We start from the raw sequence: 17,337 nt of genomic DNA on the forward strand, positions 1-17,337 counted from the left end.
GCCATCTCAGGTGTGGGCAGCTGAAGCCAGAGTGTCCTCTTCGGTGTCCTCTTTGGTGACGTCAGAGTCCCAGAATGCCCTGCAACGGCCCTGCTCCTCACTTCCGGTGCAGGCGTGCCATCCCTGCACAGCTTTTGGGCATGCTCAGAAGTTGTTTAGTAGGGAATGACGCGCCTGCACTGGAAGTGATGAGCAGGGCCGGTGCAGGCGCATTGACTCCTGGGATCGATGACGCTCATCTCCCAGGAGTCAATGCAAGCAGGAAGAGACAGCGCGGGCTGTGGCCGCAGAGGAAGGAAGAAGGAAGGTAAGTATATTTTCTTTAAAAACAAGGTAAGTAAATAAAAAAAAAAATTTAAATTATCCAATTCTTTTTAAGGTACATTAAAGCAAGTGGATGGTGAAAAGTTGTTTTTGAGGCCGGAACTCCGCTTTAAAGTAAATCCTACAATGAACTTCTCTTTGCTTCTTTTTTGTTAAATATACCATTTAAAGTGTTTTGTCGTAGCTGATCGATAAGTGCCTCTGCTGACTGTTACCAGTTACAATGTTTTTAGGCCTTTCAAAACAACCCCCCACCTTATGCTATGGACAGAAAAAGGGGCGCTGTTTTGTAGTCCCAATACATTTCCTGTGCTAGGGTGAAAACACTGCTTCTCCATAGATAACCATACAGTGAGTGAGCGTTGTCCCGCAAGAACAGAGAGGGTGTTACTGGCAATATCACAAGGTGAAAAAGAGGAAAAATCCTTAAAAAAAGGAAAACTAATGCAGCCACCACATTGTAGCAGTGATATATTACATTTTTTTCTTGAGTTTAGATATAGTTTAAGCAGTGCTTAACAGAAGCTTTAAAAGTGTTGTTTTTCAGTTTAAAGCATAGAAATGTGTATATTATATAATAGTTTATATCCTCCTTTCTCAACCATTTTACTAAGAAGCCCTGGAAATAATGTTTGGGTCTTGGGTCTTTAAAAATATTTGTATCTAAAGCATATGGTATATTAGAGTGATCAGCAAGTTGTAGATATAATTATAAATTAAGTAATACAGAATGTGGTGTATCCATTGTATTTGATACCCCGAGCACATTTTTGTATAACATTCTGCTGCTCTATCCAAAAAAAATATTTTCAGTTATAGGCATGAATGTAACCAAAATGAACCCATTCCCGTCACCACCTCCCAGCCCTTTAAGAGCTTCTAAATGCTCAGGAGGTAGAGTCGGGCATTTGGGTCATGTGACCGCTGTGGTTGGCTTTCACAGCGATCACATGTTCGGAAAGCTCCCAATCGCAGGTTTGCATCGGGTGCTTTCGGTTCACTGCTGGTGACTGTGCTAGGAGCGTGCTCTCAGCACAGAAAACCTTTTACATAAGGCTGCATATATGCGCCTCTTGATGTTAGAGCCCAACCACCGAGAGGCCGCATTTATGTGCCATGTCGAATGGAAGTGGTTAACGACCAGAGAAGAAACCCAGACTGTGATAAATGTAGCGTTCCATTACATTGGTGGTCAGGGCAAAAATGCCCCCTAAAGGCTTGTACACACTATAAGAAAATCGGGTAAACATTTTCGTCCAAAGAATTTTCGTACGATTTTCGTATAGTGTGTACAGAACTTTCAACAGACGATTCAGAATTTTCGGACGAAAATTCTCGAAGGGTCAAACTCCAAATTTTTCTCGTACAGGAAAAAATGAACGATTTTGTTTACTGTGTACCTTTTCATATGATTTTTGTACAAGTAAAATCAGAAAAGTAAGACTGCGCATGATCAGAAACAATAAACCACAAAAAAAAAAGCCTTTGTCGTACGAGAATTTTCGTACGGATTTTCTTTCATCGGTTTCCGATTTTCTGTGACACAACGAGGAAAATCAGATGATCGTTCGCCGGATTTTCTTATAGTGTGTACCCCACTTTACATTGGTGATCAGTAGAAAATTGCTCTTTAATATTGGTGGTCAATGTAGTGGTCCCTTACATTGGAAGCCAAAGGACCTTTCCGTTGTGATCAGTGGATAAGAGCCCCTTACATTGGTAGTCACTAGTCAGTGGAGGAGGGCTACCTTGGATTCGTGGTGAGTTAAAAGAATGTCCTCTTACTTTGGTTGTTAGTTTAATGTCCTCTTATATTGATGGATAATGTAATGTCCACTTACATTAGCTATTAGTGAGAGAAGTGCCCCCTTACATTGGTGGCTAATGCAGTTTCCTCTTACATTGTTAGCTAATGTGGTGTCCTCTTACATTAGTGCTTGGTGTTGTGCCATCATTACTTTGGTATTCAGTGGGAGAGGTCGCCCATAATTTGGTGTCTAGTGTAGCATCTATTCACACTAGTGGTTAGTTTAATGCCCGCTTAAATTGGTGGTTAGTGAGAGGTACTCCTTACATTAATGGTCAGGGGGAGAAGTAACCCTTACATTGGTTGTCAGTGGGGAAGGGCTCCCCTGCATTGGCAGTTGGTGGAGAAGGCCCACCTTGGAGTTGTGGGGAGTTAAAAGAATGCTGTCCTGTTTTGGTTGTAAGTGTAGTGTCCTCTTATATGGTTCAGTGGGAGTGGTGCCACGTTATATTGGTGGTTAGTATGGTGTCTTCTTACATTAGAGCATGGGTGTCCAACCTTTTGGCTTCTCTGGGCCACATTGAGTGTAGAAAAATTTTCTCGGGCCGCATATAAAATATATACTATAGTTAAGGTACATAAGTAATAAAATGCCGCCGTGCCCCCCGCACTAATTTAACACAACTAGAGGACGATCAAATGAAATTGGACCAGTATACAGAGGTTTACTTGTTCTGAGAGATAATAAAGGAACACTAACCACCATGAGCACTTCAGTGATTTGAAGTGGTCATGGTGGTAGGAGTCAGAAACACTGCACATGCTCGCCCCCCCCCCCCCTCCCCTCCGAGGCAGCCTCTGCCTACTGTTAGTTGGAAGCCGCTGTGGCCATTCCCCCGACCCGACTTCCTTTCTCCCCAGCAAAAAATAAAATTGTCAGGGGTCAGTGGGCCACATTGCCTGCGGTTCTGGGCCGCATGTGGCCCCCGGGCCGCAGGTTGGACATGCCTGCATTAGAGCAACTTTTCGTAACCTTTTCAACACAGGGGAACCCTGGAAATAACTATCAAGTCTCAAGGAACCCCTGCTAAAAATTACTTTAACTACGACTCATGATACATTAGTGGGAAGAATGCTTCTTACAATTATGGACATTGGGAAGAATTACCTCCATACAGATTGCTAAAAAGGTCAGTGGTGCCAGTGGGAACATATCTAAGTGGCAGAAATTGCTCATGGAACCCTTAGCAACTTCTGGAGGAATCTAATTGAAATACCATGTATTAGAGGATAGTGTCATGTTCTCTTACATTGATGTTAAGTGGGAGAGGTGCCACATTACATTGATGGCTAATGGAGTGTCCTCTTACATTAGTACGTGGTGTACTGTCCTCTTACACTGGTAGTAAATGAGAGAGGTGCGCCCATACATTAGTGGCTAGTGTAGTGTCTATTTGCATTTGTGGATAGTGTAATGTCCTCATAATTGGTGGATAGTATAATGATCTCTTACATTTGGTGGCCAGTGGGAGAGATACCTCCTTACATTAATGGTCAGTGGGAGAGATGACCCTTACATTGGTGGTCACTGGGAGAGATACCCCCTTATAATAATGGTCAGTAGGAGAGGTGGCCCTTACATTGGTGGTCAGGGGGAGAGGTGACCCTTACGTTGGTGGTCAGTGGGAGAGGTGACCCTTACATTGTAGGTCAGTAGGTGAGGAGACCTTTAATTTGGGGGCCAGTGGGAGAGAGACCTCCTTACGTTAATGGTCAGTAGGAGAGATGATCTTTACCTTGGCTGTCAGTGGCAGAGGTTGGTCAGTAGGAGAGGTGACCCTTACATTGGTGGTCACTGTCAGAGTTGACCCTTACATTGGAGGTCGGTAGGTGAGGAGACCTTTACATTAGAATGACCTCTTAGAGAATTTCTAATCTTTCCACACTCTACACAAAAATATTTTCTGTTTTTGATGGTGTCATCAAAGTAAAGGAAAATCTTGCCAATAGGTAAACATATGACAGAGGCTCTAACCCTTCCCCGTGTAACCAAAACACATTTAAAATTTCCAACAACAGTTAGGCTCGAAGTTACTTTCCAGTGATATGAAGTAGGCCTTGAAATGGAAAGCGTATTTCTGTTTTGTGTATAAACGCTATTATCGTTTCATATTAGTACCGGATTATGAAAATAAAAGATTTAAATCGATTCATTATAAACCCGAAGAAAACACTCGTGTATGTTCCTCCATATGGACATGAAACAAACAACTTGTTTTTTCCACCGCTTTTTAAATATAACAGACAAACAAATACATTGCAAGTTCTTGTTAAGTGCTGAAATCTGCAGAGCCATGCTGGTGACATGTTTTTCTGCCTCTGGTATTTACAGAAATGGCAGCGAAGTGTTGTTTATATCATTTCCATGATGCAGCCAGCCTTGACTTCCAAGTAACTGTCACAATAAGGGAGAAATCATGCCATGCTTTTGTACACCATTGTGTTAGAGAAAGGTTAAAGCTTTTCTTAAATGTGCACATTCTGCAGGCAACCACAAAACCTGCAATCGCCGAGGGCCACTGTGACTTCCCTTCTGGATTTGTACTATTTGATTTCTTCTCCGTTGTTTCAAAAATGAGAAGTGCCAGCACTACGTGACATTATGAGGACAGGCAAGCTGGTAGGATGTGAGAATGGCATATACTGTGGTTGTAAAATAATTGCATTGTTAGCTGTTAAACCAGTGTCTGATGACCTACATGAAACAATCTGTCTTGATAGTAGATACATACTGTGCAAACCGAATTCCTGATAGTGACAAAAACAGCTCATACCCGCTCAGTGCCTGTTGGCACAGTTAGGCCTCATGCACACAGGGCGTTTTTACAGCTGCTTTTAGGAGCGTCAGACGTTTTTATTTATTTTTTTGCAGCTTAAAAAAACGCCCCTCCGTGTTATTCAATTGCCTCATGCACACACAGGCTTTAATGCCTCGTACACACGCATCGATTATTGGCCGGGAATTTTCGGCCAACGTCCGATCGGCCAATTTTCGGCTTGTTAGTATGATGCTTTCGACAACCGACTCCGACTTTTCGGCCGAAAAAAATCTGGTGTGCAGGCTATAAAATTTTTGTTAATAAACAAGCAAAAAATTTGTGGGAGCATACCCATGTATTTCTAAAGCTGGTGCAGCTATGAACCAAAAGACATGTATATTAAAAAAGAATAGCGCACACATGCAAAAGAAATTACTACCAAATTTGAAGACAATCCATAAATAAAAATGGGGATTTGGTCCCACCATATGGCCATATAGTGCTCAAGCCCACCACTGCGTCAAAGTACCCCATTATCAGTGGGTCCTACACTATCCATGAAAAAGAGATTAATCCAGCCTTTCTAAAATTTTTGTTGGCCGTCAACACAACGGCCGATTTTCCATCAGTCAGTACAGATTTCGGCAGACAAAAATCTGATGAGCAAGACTGGGCATGCTCAGAGAAGAAAAAACACACGGAAAGTAAACCAGCACATGACATCACTTCTGAAGTTGATTTTTGTTAGCCGAAAAAATTCGTGTGCAGTCTAGGCACATTCCAACCAACAAAACACAACTCTGGACAAAAGTCGGACGATCGGTCGGCCAATAATCGTTGCGTGTGTACGAGGCATTAGGAGCTGTAAGTGGCATAGGCATTTTCAAGCTGTAAAAAAAAAAAACCAAGGGACAGTGCATTCTGGAGCAGCAGCGTTAGGCTGTAAAAACGCCTGATGCTCCTAAACCCATGTTAACGTTGTATGCAGCGTTAAGCCGCGTCAAGCATTTTTAAGCTGTATGTATAAAAAAGGGAACAGGCACCAAGGTAATCTGAGGTTCAATTACCCAAAGGGAGACAAAAATGCTGCTAATTAGCTGCAGATGAATAGAGAGATAAGGTGATTAGCGCAAATTTGTAAAATATTTCCAAGGTGGCTAAATGTGAATAAAGTGCTAGTGTGCAAATTGTATATGATTATATCAAATTATATAAAAACGATGTAAAAAGAATAGATAAATGATTAATTCATATGTACATTGTGTGTAAAAAAATTATATATAATCCAATGGTATATAGAGTAATAAAAAAGAGACACTTTTTTTTTTATGCCAAAATAAAAAATTGAAAGTGCACAAGTGCCTCAAAATGATGAATTGCTAAAAGTGTAATAGGAGATTAATATTCAAAAAATGCAAGTGCAAAGAATCACAATGTAATAGAAAAATATTTAATCAAACTAATGATAAAAAACAAACTCAATTAATAAATTATTCAATAAATAAATCAATAAATAGTCCATAAAAAAAGTCCCAAGTGAAAAAAAGTGCCAAAATGTGATCTGATAAACAATCCTCAGTGACCACACGTGAAGAAATAACACCAAATGTGCTCCATCGTTTCCACCAAATCTGACTCACCAGATGGGAATCTGGTCCAATTATAAACCAGCAATCACACTTAATAAGCATTTCCCAGCATGATGGTTTATATATGAAGCTTCAACCTTAAATCTTCATGAACATGTTACTCTTAAAATGATGCAATATGAGAATGATGAATGGGAGAAGAAAGAATAGCAAAATAGTGTACAGTAATTCCATATAAAATCGAGTCATTTATTAAAAATAAGAATATTACACTCACATATTATAGTGTCTGCCTTACACTGGGATCCCTGACATCCAGCTCCTACGCTCCAGCTGTGTCTCCGAGCCGCGAGCATGGAGCATGATACTTGCGGTGTTGCTCGGCGTCCTAGCCCCACCCTACAAGTTTCGCCACTTGACGTCACGGAGCGGTAGGTAGAATGCATTACGATAAAAAATCTTCTGCCTTTACAACCACCTTAAGTAAATATTGTATTTGCTATGCTATATATATATTATGCTATATACTATATATCAGTGTTTCTTAACCTTTTTTTAATCAAGGCACCCCTTAAAAATTATGGACAGTCTCGAGGCACCCCATTCTAAAATGTGAAAAGCTATTCTAAGGCTGGGTTCACATTGGTGCGATGGAAGACATTGCATGTGATTCGCACCGCACTGCTGTGCAAATCACGTGTGTTGTCTGTGCAATGCAAATTCTGCCATACAGATTGTAAGGCTGAATTCGCATCACATTTGGACCAAAGTCGCACAGGACCCTTTTTTCGGTCCGCACCAGAATCAGATCGCATGGGTGTTTACACCTATGAGATCCGATACCTGTCTGCATTGACAGTTCGCACTGCGATATGCGAACCGATCTGGGGGTGTCATTAACTTTGTATTGACACTCGGTTTGCATATGGCAGTGTGAGTCGGGTGAGATGTGGGAATCCACAGTGGATTTGTAGTGTTTCCCGCATTGCACCAATGTGAATGGAGGCTAAAAGCTTTACATAATGCAGCAACATGCACAAGTCTAAGTAGGACACCTAACGTTAGAGGTGATTTGTTCTTCCAAAGCAAATACACTTTTGCAAACTAGTACTGACTAGTATTCCGGTGTTTCTCTTCTCCCTCAGTTTTTCTTCATCACTCAGCTAATGTGACCCCCAATGCTGATGGGGAGGGGCAGGAGATGAATGCTGTGCAAGCGATTGACATCCGTCTAGATCAACTCATGATGGTCCTCTGAAAGCAGGTTTCATCCACATGCCAGCTTGTACACAATTTATCGGCAATTTTTAGGCATTTTGCCAAGGCATCCCTGAAGAAACCTCAAGGCACCCCAGGGTGAATGGGCACCCTGGTCGAAAAAGGCTGCTTCTATATGATGTGGAACATTATATAATGATAAGTTAACCTCCAATTGTTGCTGCTTACAAAAAAAAAATCCTTTAGTTGCACAAATGGTTAGTCTGCAGGAGGAAACATTTGTTTCTGCCATAAACTGGACTTGAAAGGAAAAGAGACCAATTGTTAGAGGTGTGGCTGTGCTTAGCCAAGCTGAGGTTACTAGGTGATTAGGCAGTTCTCAGATACTTAGGTATTAGCTAATCAAGAGACGACCTTGTGATAAAGAACTGCACTTCCTCCTCTAGGTTTCAGCAGAAGAGGAATTTGTCCTTTCCACAAGGCCAGACTGGGATGGGAGCTGGTTCAGTTCCAGCTCACAGCTGCAAGAAGCACATATAAAAGAATTACAAGTAATATAAAATGCAAATGACGACACTAAAATCATGATTAGCATTCGCTGACAGTAGAAGATGTGCTATAAAAACACAATGTGGAGAGATATGAGAGCAGTTTGGTGGGGCATTGAATGCCAGCCAGGGAACAGTTTGGTGTGGCAGCAAACTGCAACTAAGGAATGGTTTGGTGTGAGAATGTACTGCAGCCAGGGAGCAGTTTGGTGAGGAATTGCACTTTAACCAGGGTCAGTTGTCTGTGTTATTGTACCGCAGCCTGGAAACAGCTTTGTATGGCAATATACTGCAGCCAGAGAGCAGTATGTGGCAATGTACTGCAGACATTGAACTGTTTGGTGCAATGTACTTCAGCCAGGGAGCCCTTTGGTGTGGCAATGTACTGCAGCCAGGGAGCCCTTTGGTGTGGCAATGTACTGCAGCCAGGGAGCCCTTTGGTGTGGCAATGTACTGCAGCCAAGGAGCCCTTTGGTGTGGCAACGTACTGCAGCCTGGGAGCCCTTTGGTGTGGCAACGTATTGCAGCCAGGGAGCCCATTGGTGTGGCAACGTATTGCAGCCAGGGAGCCCATTGGTGTGGCATCGTATTGCAGCCAGGGAGCCCATTGCTGTGGCAATGTATTACAGCCAGGGAGTCCATTAGTGGGGCATCGTATTGCAGCCAGGGAGCCCATTGCTGTGGCAATGTATTGCAGCCTGGGAGCCCATTGGTGTGGCAACGTATTGCAGCCAGGGAGCCCATTGGTGTGGCAACGTATTGCAGCCAGGGAGCCCTTTGGTGTGGCAACATATTGCAGCCAAGGAGCCCTTTGGTGTCGCAATGTATTGCAGCCAGGGAGCCCATTGGTGTGGCAACGTATTGCAGCCAGGGAGCCCATTGGTGTGGCAACTTATTGCAGCCAGGGAGCCCATTGGTGTGGCAACTTATTGCAGCCAGGGAGTCATTTTGTGTGGCATCGTATTGCAGCCAGGGATCCCTTTGGTGTGGCATCGTATTGCAGCCAGGGAGTCATTTGGTGTGGCATTGTACACAGTAAGGCAGCCCATAGGCGGTGCAAATCTCTTCCTTGCAATCACGGGTTGCAGAAAATAAATTTGCATGATTCCCCCATCAGCACAGGCAGTGCTGACATGAATCCCTCCTGCTGAGCAATTGTTTGCTCCTGGCGGGGCTGCGCAGGGGAAGCCGCCCCCCGCCAGGAGAAGACAGTGATTATCGCTAGTGGCTGTAGCAGCTGCTAGTCTTACCCAAGTTGATTGATCGATCAACTTAGTACATTCAGCCTGCTCATTAATGGCTTGAATTTCGACCGGTTCCTGCTGGACAGGCCGAGATTCGAACTGTGTATGGCCGGCCTAACACATTAAGTGCTGGTGGGGGAATCCCTCCAGTGGAGCTTTTGTTTTCTATCGATGGGGGGGCACCATGATAATTTCTAGTGGCTATAGCCGCTGGCAATAGTCGCATGCTAGATTGCCTTCCCATTGATGTTTCAAATCTCGGCCAGGTTCCTGAACCGGCCAAGATTCTAACCATCTATGGCCGGCTTTAGTCAGGCCCCTGTGGGAGGGAGAGGGCGATAAGTACAGGAGACAAAAATGTATTCACTAAATATCCATTATTCATACAGTCCTATACTTAAAGGTGTGTTCCTAGCAATGAGCCTTGTTTCCATAATGGACTAACTGAACGATAAACCTTCTCAATTTGTTCATGCTCAGCTTGAGCGTCCTCCAAACTCCTTGTTAGCTATACTAGGAACTTTTTTTTTTTTTTACTCCAGGTCATTCTCACTCCCTTTAGTAAAGAGGCAGGCTGCGGACGGGAATGACCCGGGCCTGAGTTTGCTTAGAGTTTCGGAGTTCTAAAGACAAAAAAAAAAAGGACTATGAGTTTGGAGTTCAGAGCACACCCAAGCTCATCTCTACTCCCCACATTACTAAATATGTGTTTTTTTGTCCTCTGTCCCTGTCAGAGAGATATCCCATCACTTTCTGCCTTAAGCCTAGTTAGTACACACTATTAGAAAATCAGACCAAAATATCGGCATTCAGAAACAGTCATTCGATTTTCTGTCCGTTAGTACATTGCTTTTGAGATCCCATATGGACTGTTCAGATGAAAGTTTCCAAAGGGACATGTTGGAAAATTTTCTCATTGCTTATAACGTCCGATTTTTCATTAACTTAGTTCAGTACTCCTATAAAAATCAAACGTGTAAGTCTGCACATGACCGTAGTTACATATGTGGGAAGTTGTCCTCTGTCGATCGAGAATTTTTCGTATCATTTTAGGCATTCTCATTTTTAACATGGAGTGAACACAAGGAAAAATGCAATTTTCTAATAATGTGTATTAGGCTTTAGTAAGACCCTGTTTGTGGCACAGGATGTAAGGTGAAATATCTGAAATGGGGACACTAACAACAGAAACCCAACAGAGCTTCTAACTGTCCTGTACAAAACGTTTTGGGGGGAGATGTATACATTTTATCACATAGCTAGGCTGTAGAAAACACAAGCAGTCAGACAGACGCCAATGTTTAGAATACACATACAGTAAAACAAGAAAATATTGTTCAAAAAAATCTAAACTCCACCTAGGGAGTGTGGACTTGGTCCTATAGAACTTGAGTACTTTGGTAGATGAAAAGCAATAGGCCATCCAGTGTTGCTAGTTCACTATATAAATATATGTACCAATTATTAAAGTTGAATTCCCAGGTTCACATACCTGTTACACAATTTTTTTTTTTATAAAAACACCCCCTAGCTACCACAAGGTGCCTAGGCCACTCTAATCAGATAAGGCTAGGTTCACACCTATGGGTGTTGCAATTGATGCATTTTTCCGGTGCGTTTTTTTAGAGCATTTTTCATATTTGGACACTTTTTTTATGCGTTTTGCATTTTTGTTTTGGAACCTTTGTTGTTAGGGGGAGGTGTTTGTTGTCATGCAGTTGAAAACCGCAAAACACAGTGGAAATGGTACAAAAACGCATCAAAATGCATTGCTTACGTTTTTTGTTTTTCTATTGAAGTCTATGGAACCAAAAACCCAAACTGCTGCATGTAAAAAAAAAAAAAAGTCCCTAAACCTTTCCAAAAAATGCAGCAGTTGAAAACGCACAAATGTGAACATGACCCATAGGAAATCATGTTAAAATGGATTGCAGGGTGTTGCTTACTAACACATTATGACATTACCTTGCAGGTTTAACCACTTGCTACCCGCCCGCCGTCAATTGACGGTGGAGCAGCGCATCTATTATTCTGGGACGCCGTCATATGATGGTGCACCAGAGCAGCCTCTCTTGCGCGCCCGCGGGGGCGCGCAGAGTGGCAATCGTTACCGCGCCGTGTTGCTGGGACACGGCATGACCCCCGATCTCGGTAAAGAGTCAATGACATGACTCTTTACCCATGTGATTGGCTGTGTCCAATCACAGCCGGTGACATGTAAATGAGGAAGTGCCATTATTCGGCTCTCCTCGCCTCACACTCTCAGAGTGTGAGGTGAGGAGAGCCGATCAGCGGCTCCTCCTCATAGGGGAGACAAAGACATGTAATCAGGGCACTGATCATCAGTGCCCTGATTACACAAAAGTGAAATCAAGTGCCAATCAGTGGCCACAGTGCCCACCATCAGTGCCCAGAAGCAGTGCCCATAGTGCTGCCAGTCAGTGCCCATCAGTGCCTGCTCATGTAGGCACTGACTGGCAGCACTATGGGCACTGATGGTGCTGCCCATCAATGCCACCTCTCAGTGCCCATCAGTGCCACCCGTCAGTGCCCATCAGTGCCGCCTCTCAGTGCCCATCAGTGCCACCTTTCAGTGCCCATCAGTACCGCCTGTCAGCGTTCATCATTGCCGCCTGTCAATGCCACCTATCAGTGCCCGTCAGTGTGGCATATTAGTACCTCCTCATCAGTGCCACCTCATCAGTGCCCATCACTGCAGCCTATTAGTGCCCATCAGCACCGCCTCATCAGTGCACATCAGTAAAGGTGAAAAATTATTTATTTTCAAAATTTACTTGCAGAAAATAAGAAACTTTTTTTTTTTTTTTTTTTTCAAAATTTTCTGCCTTTTTTCTTTTTTTAAGAAATGCAAAAACCCAGCGGTGATTAAATACCACTGAAAGAAAGCTCTATTTGTGTGAAAAAAATGGTAAAAATTTCATATGGGTACAATGTAGCATTACCGCACAATTGTCATTCAAAGTGTGAGAGTGCTAAAAGCTGAAAATTGGCCTGGGCAGGAAGGGTGTGAAAGTGCACAGTATAGAAGTGGTTAAAAAAAGAAAAGCCAGTGGTTTACTACCGCTTTAACCAGACACTGATAGAAGTCACAAGACTGCTATATACTCATACCTCCCAACTTATTGACATGGGAATGAGGGACACCTATTAGCAAAAGTATGTAGGTATAAGACACCCCCCTCCCCCCCCCCTGCCATGCTCTTTTAAAGAAGAAATATACAAAAAAAAGATATGTTAAACCCACAAGTGCTTTTTTTTACCACTACTATTCCTATTATTCCTAAATTTACAAATGCAGCAATTTAGAAATTGGATCAAAGGTTTAGCATTGGAAACGACTTTTTGAAAGATAAATTGTGCATTTTATATACAGCTATATAGACAAAAATGAGGGACAAATGAGGAGGAAAGAGGGACAGAGGGACTTCAAAATCAGGGACAGTCCCTCCAAATTAGGGACAGTTGGGAACTATGTATACTGCTGATGAGAAAGGTATTTAGCAGTTTATATTTACTAAAATATTTGCATTTCCATGTTTTGTGCACTGTAGGAGACCGGATACAATGAATGCAGGCTCCTGGGTTGCGTAACACTTTAACCACTTGCCAACTGCCTTCAGTATATTTACTGCGGCGGTCAGCCCCTCACAGCCCCTCGTAGGTCTACGTCGCTCGCCTGTGAGGCTCTAGGGGGCGAGCGTGCGCCGCCGGAGGCGCGCTCCCGCTCGCTCACAGACACCCCCGTGCTTGGGACCGGCGGACCCGATGTCCGCCGGTCACTTGCGATCGTCCGTTGCAGAGGGAGAAAGGCAGGTGGCTAATGTAAACAAAGCCACCTGTCATTCTCCCCTGTGTAAGAACAGAGATCATACGGTCCTGCTATGTAGGATCGTATTTCTCTGTTGTTACACAAACAGCCACATCCCTTCACAGTTAGAAGCACGCCCCTAGGGACACACTTAACCCCTCCTTCTCCAATAAAGTTAACCCCTTCCCTGCCAGTGTAATTTTTACAGTAACAGTGCATATGTATAGCACTGATTATTGTAGTAATGTCACTGGTACCCCCAAAAGTGTCAAAAATGTCAATCAAGGGTCCGATCTGTCCGCCGCAATGTCGTAGTCCCACAAAAAAAAGCGCAGATCACCGCCATTACTCGTAAAAAAACAACAAAAATTACAAAAATCTTTCCATTAGTTAGTAAACGCAAAAACTTTTGCGCAAACCAATCAAAATATGCTTTTTGCGATTTTTTTTTTTTTTTTACCAAACATATGTAGCAGAAAACAAATTGGCCTAAAATGTTAAAAAATTTTGATTTTTACATTTTTTTGGGGGGAATTTCATATAAAAAAATGTGAAAAATATTGTTATTTTTGCAAAATTGACGCTCTTTTTTTGTTTATAGCGCATGATCAAAAAATCGCACAGGTGATCAAATACCACCAAAAGAAAGCTCTGTTTCTGGGAAAAAAAGGACGTCAAATTAGTTTAGGTACAACGTCACACGACCGCGCAATTGTCCGTTAAAGTCATGCAGTGCCGAATCGCAAAATAGGCCCTGGTCAGGAAGGGGGTAAAATCTTTCGGAGCTTAAGTGGTTAAGAGCAATATCAGCTCCATATTCTGTTTAGTTGAGGGGTGCGAGAATTGTGCTTTCACCTCTCTTAATTCCTCCATAGTGTGGGAATGCCTGGTAGTGCGAGATAAGTTAAGTAAAAGTCCTTTTTCCTGCTACCCGAGACCTAAATGGGCATTTAACCCCCAGATTGCAGGGGTAGCCCCACTGCAAGAGAGAATTTTTCCTGGAGTCCCCCTTAAAATCCTCAATGTAATGCATGTGAAAACATAGGGCGACGCACCGTATCCTCAGCAAGCTGTGCCACTGTGAGCCACAAACATAATCAGCAGCATGATAAATAACAAGTAGGTTTTTTATGGCAGCATTGAAAGTAGTTTTTCTGAAAATGCATGGGGGTTTATGTTTTGTGGCCATTTTAGACAAGAATTGTTCCTAGCTTAGAGATTCTTAAAGTGATATAAACCCTCCCTAGCGCTCTTAATTTGCATATAAATAAGGTTTTCTAAGCCCGATGACATGAAATACAATAATAGTCTCAAGTGACAGTTATCGAAGGTATCAGCAGTGAACAGTATCAATCTGTGGCAAAATGTTTCCTCCAAAATCCCATGATTGGTTCATATTTTCACAGCTTGTCGGGGAGTTTTGTTGTGGCGGGCTGTAGAGATTTACAATACCAACAAATGTTTCATTTTGCAATGTTCCTGGAACTCATTTCAACAGTTCTAGCTTAGCGGAGCGGACAGACTTATCTGAGATAATACTCCTAGCAGATGCCGGCTTAAAAGGAGATTCTTCCAAACAATTCCAAAGTACCAGAGCCAATACTTTGCAATATGGGGGTTATTAGGTTAATGAAGTTTGTGTTATTAGTTAAATGAAGCCGTCAGGAGATATAAATGGAATTACTGACAAGGGACCCATTGGTTATTGTTATCTGCAGCTTTGAAATGGCTGCAACTTTCATATCTGTTCCACATCGCCTCTTCTGTCTGTCAGTACAAGATGTTCTAGAACTTACAAGGAACAGGCAGAGAGCTTTTCAAACAAATGGAGAAAATGGACAAACTTTAAAAAGACTAACAAATATATAGAAGTATGGGTAGATTGGGGAGAACCGAGGAGTTAGGTAAATGTAAATGGAGAGGTAGGAGAATCAGTGAAATAAAAGAAACGAGGGGTAGAAGAAATGGGGAGGGAGGGTTTATAGGCCTGGGGATTTAGGGGGAAATGATAACAATTTGTGAAGTATTAATAATTGTATGTATATATATATATATATATATATATATATACAGGCATACCCCACTTTTAAGTACACAATGGGACCAGAGCATGTATGTAAAATGAAATTGTACTTAAAGTGAAGCAATACCTTTTTTCACTTCTCAATGCATGTAAATACACTAACTGTATGGGAAATCTTGGTCAGCTTGACATGGCACTGCTCCCAAACCATAAGTGACAAGGACACCAAACTTGGGAATCACATTAAGGGGATCCAGGACTATGACATGGTAGATTACCTAACAAAGCTGGCCTACCAAAAAAATTGGATATGTTGTAGTCCTGGGCCCCTTCTTGGTGCTCCCTAAGTTTGACATTATTTGCCACTTATGGTTCAGGAGCAGTGCCATGCCAAGCTGACCGATATTTCCCATAGACGCCAATGTGAAAACCCTAGAGAAGTGCCGTGTCTGTACTCGTGAGTGTACTTAAAGTGAATGTACTTAAAGTGGGGTATGCCTGTATATATGTGTATATATATATATATATATATATAAAAGAAGATGTTCTAAAACTTAAAGGGTAATTGTTAGGAATAAAAAAATATCCCCTCTGGGTGATCTATGCCAATTACAAGGATTGTTTTTCCGCTTTGAAGAAATACCTTCATCATGTCCTTTGCAGACTGATTCCTAATGGTAGGGTTTGGTTCATAATAATAACCTGGTGCACTTTCAGTGTTCTGATGAAAGAAGCTGTTTTCATCCCTAGAAGTATTTAAAGCCCCTAGTTTGCCTCCTCCCCCCTCTGCTGCCACATTTAGCACCTTTTGGGGAGGGGGGGGGTGGTAGCAGGTACCTGGTTTTGGCAGGTCCCCGCTCCCACTTCCAGGCTGACTTTGCTGCAGCAAACTCACCTGGAAATTTAGGCCCCCCCTCATTCCTCTGCCGCCGGGCCATTCACAAAGCACAGTGCACTTTGCAGCTTCACTACCGATTTCCCTTACCCAAGATGGCAGCGGCAGCACCAGAGAGAGGATTTTTCAGTCGGCTTGGGTGAAGACACCGCTGAATTTATGGACAGGTAAGTGTCCTAAGAAGAAAAGTCAGCAGCTACAGTATTTGTCCCCCCCCCCCTTTTTTTTTACCTAAGCCTGATCCGATCCAGCGATGTGCATGAGACTAGTGGCCATTGGCTCCCGCTGCTGTCAATCAAATCCAGTGAACTGGGGGCGGGCCCAAATCCCGCTGCCTGTGTCAATGGACGCAGCAGCAGGACTCGGGAGTGAGCCCGCACGGCAGTTTTCCTTGGGGGCATCCAGTGAATAGGAGGGGCCTGGAGCGCTGGCAGGTAATCCCAGAAGAAGGGAATTGGGTCTGCTCTATGCAAAACAATTGCACACAGCAGGTAAGTAGAGGCAGGTTTGTTATTTTTATAAAAAAAAAAAAAAAAGGTTTACAACCTCTTTAATCCATGGGGGGGGGGGGGGGGGGTAGATTTAAAAACTGAAATTCCTGTTGTAGGGAGTGCCTAAAATTTGACTTGTATCTTAGTGCAGACTTTTGGGAAAATCATTGAGCCAATCTCACAAGTGGGAAATTACATATTTTAGCGGTGTTCTGTACGCAAGTAGAGTATGGAATGCCTCCAAGTTGCCAAATTGCCATTTTTGCAGAAAAAAAACCCATGGCTTCAGATTGACTTGGCTTGTGTAGCAGAGGTATACGTTATTATTTTTTTTAAAGTGGAGTTATCCCTTAAACACTGCCAATGATAAACTGCTGGTTTGTGATCTCACACCATGTGCATGCGTTGGCGTTATAAATGCACTGCTATGTGCTGCACCCCACAACAATCTATTTTGTAGTTTGTTTTTATCCTTTTTTTCCTATTTTTGAAGTAAATGTGCACTGTGCAAAAATCTTTGTCCTTTTTTGTTCAGAACACAAGTCCTAACAACTCCAGAAAAATGTTATACTCACAAGTAAATGACTAATTACAGTGACTCCTCTTATGT

At 42.7% G+C, this 17,337-nt stretch overlaps 1 protein-coding gene across 2 annotated transcripts in view; it reads left to right on the top strand.

Moving 5' to 3' along the window:
• Positions 1-17,337, top strand: part of SUSD4 (sushi domain containing 4) — a 263,120-nt gene that overhangs the window by 199,300 nt on the left and 46,483 nt on the right. The window lies entirely within an intron of this gene.

The sequence above is a fragment of the Pelophylax lessonae genome (genome assembly GCF_965119305.1).
Source record: "Pelophylax lessonae genome assembly, chromosome: 3".
Lineage (NCBI taxonomy): Eukaryota > Metazoa > Chordata > Amphibia > Anura > Ranidae > Pelophylax > Pelophylax lessonae.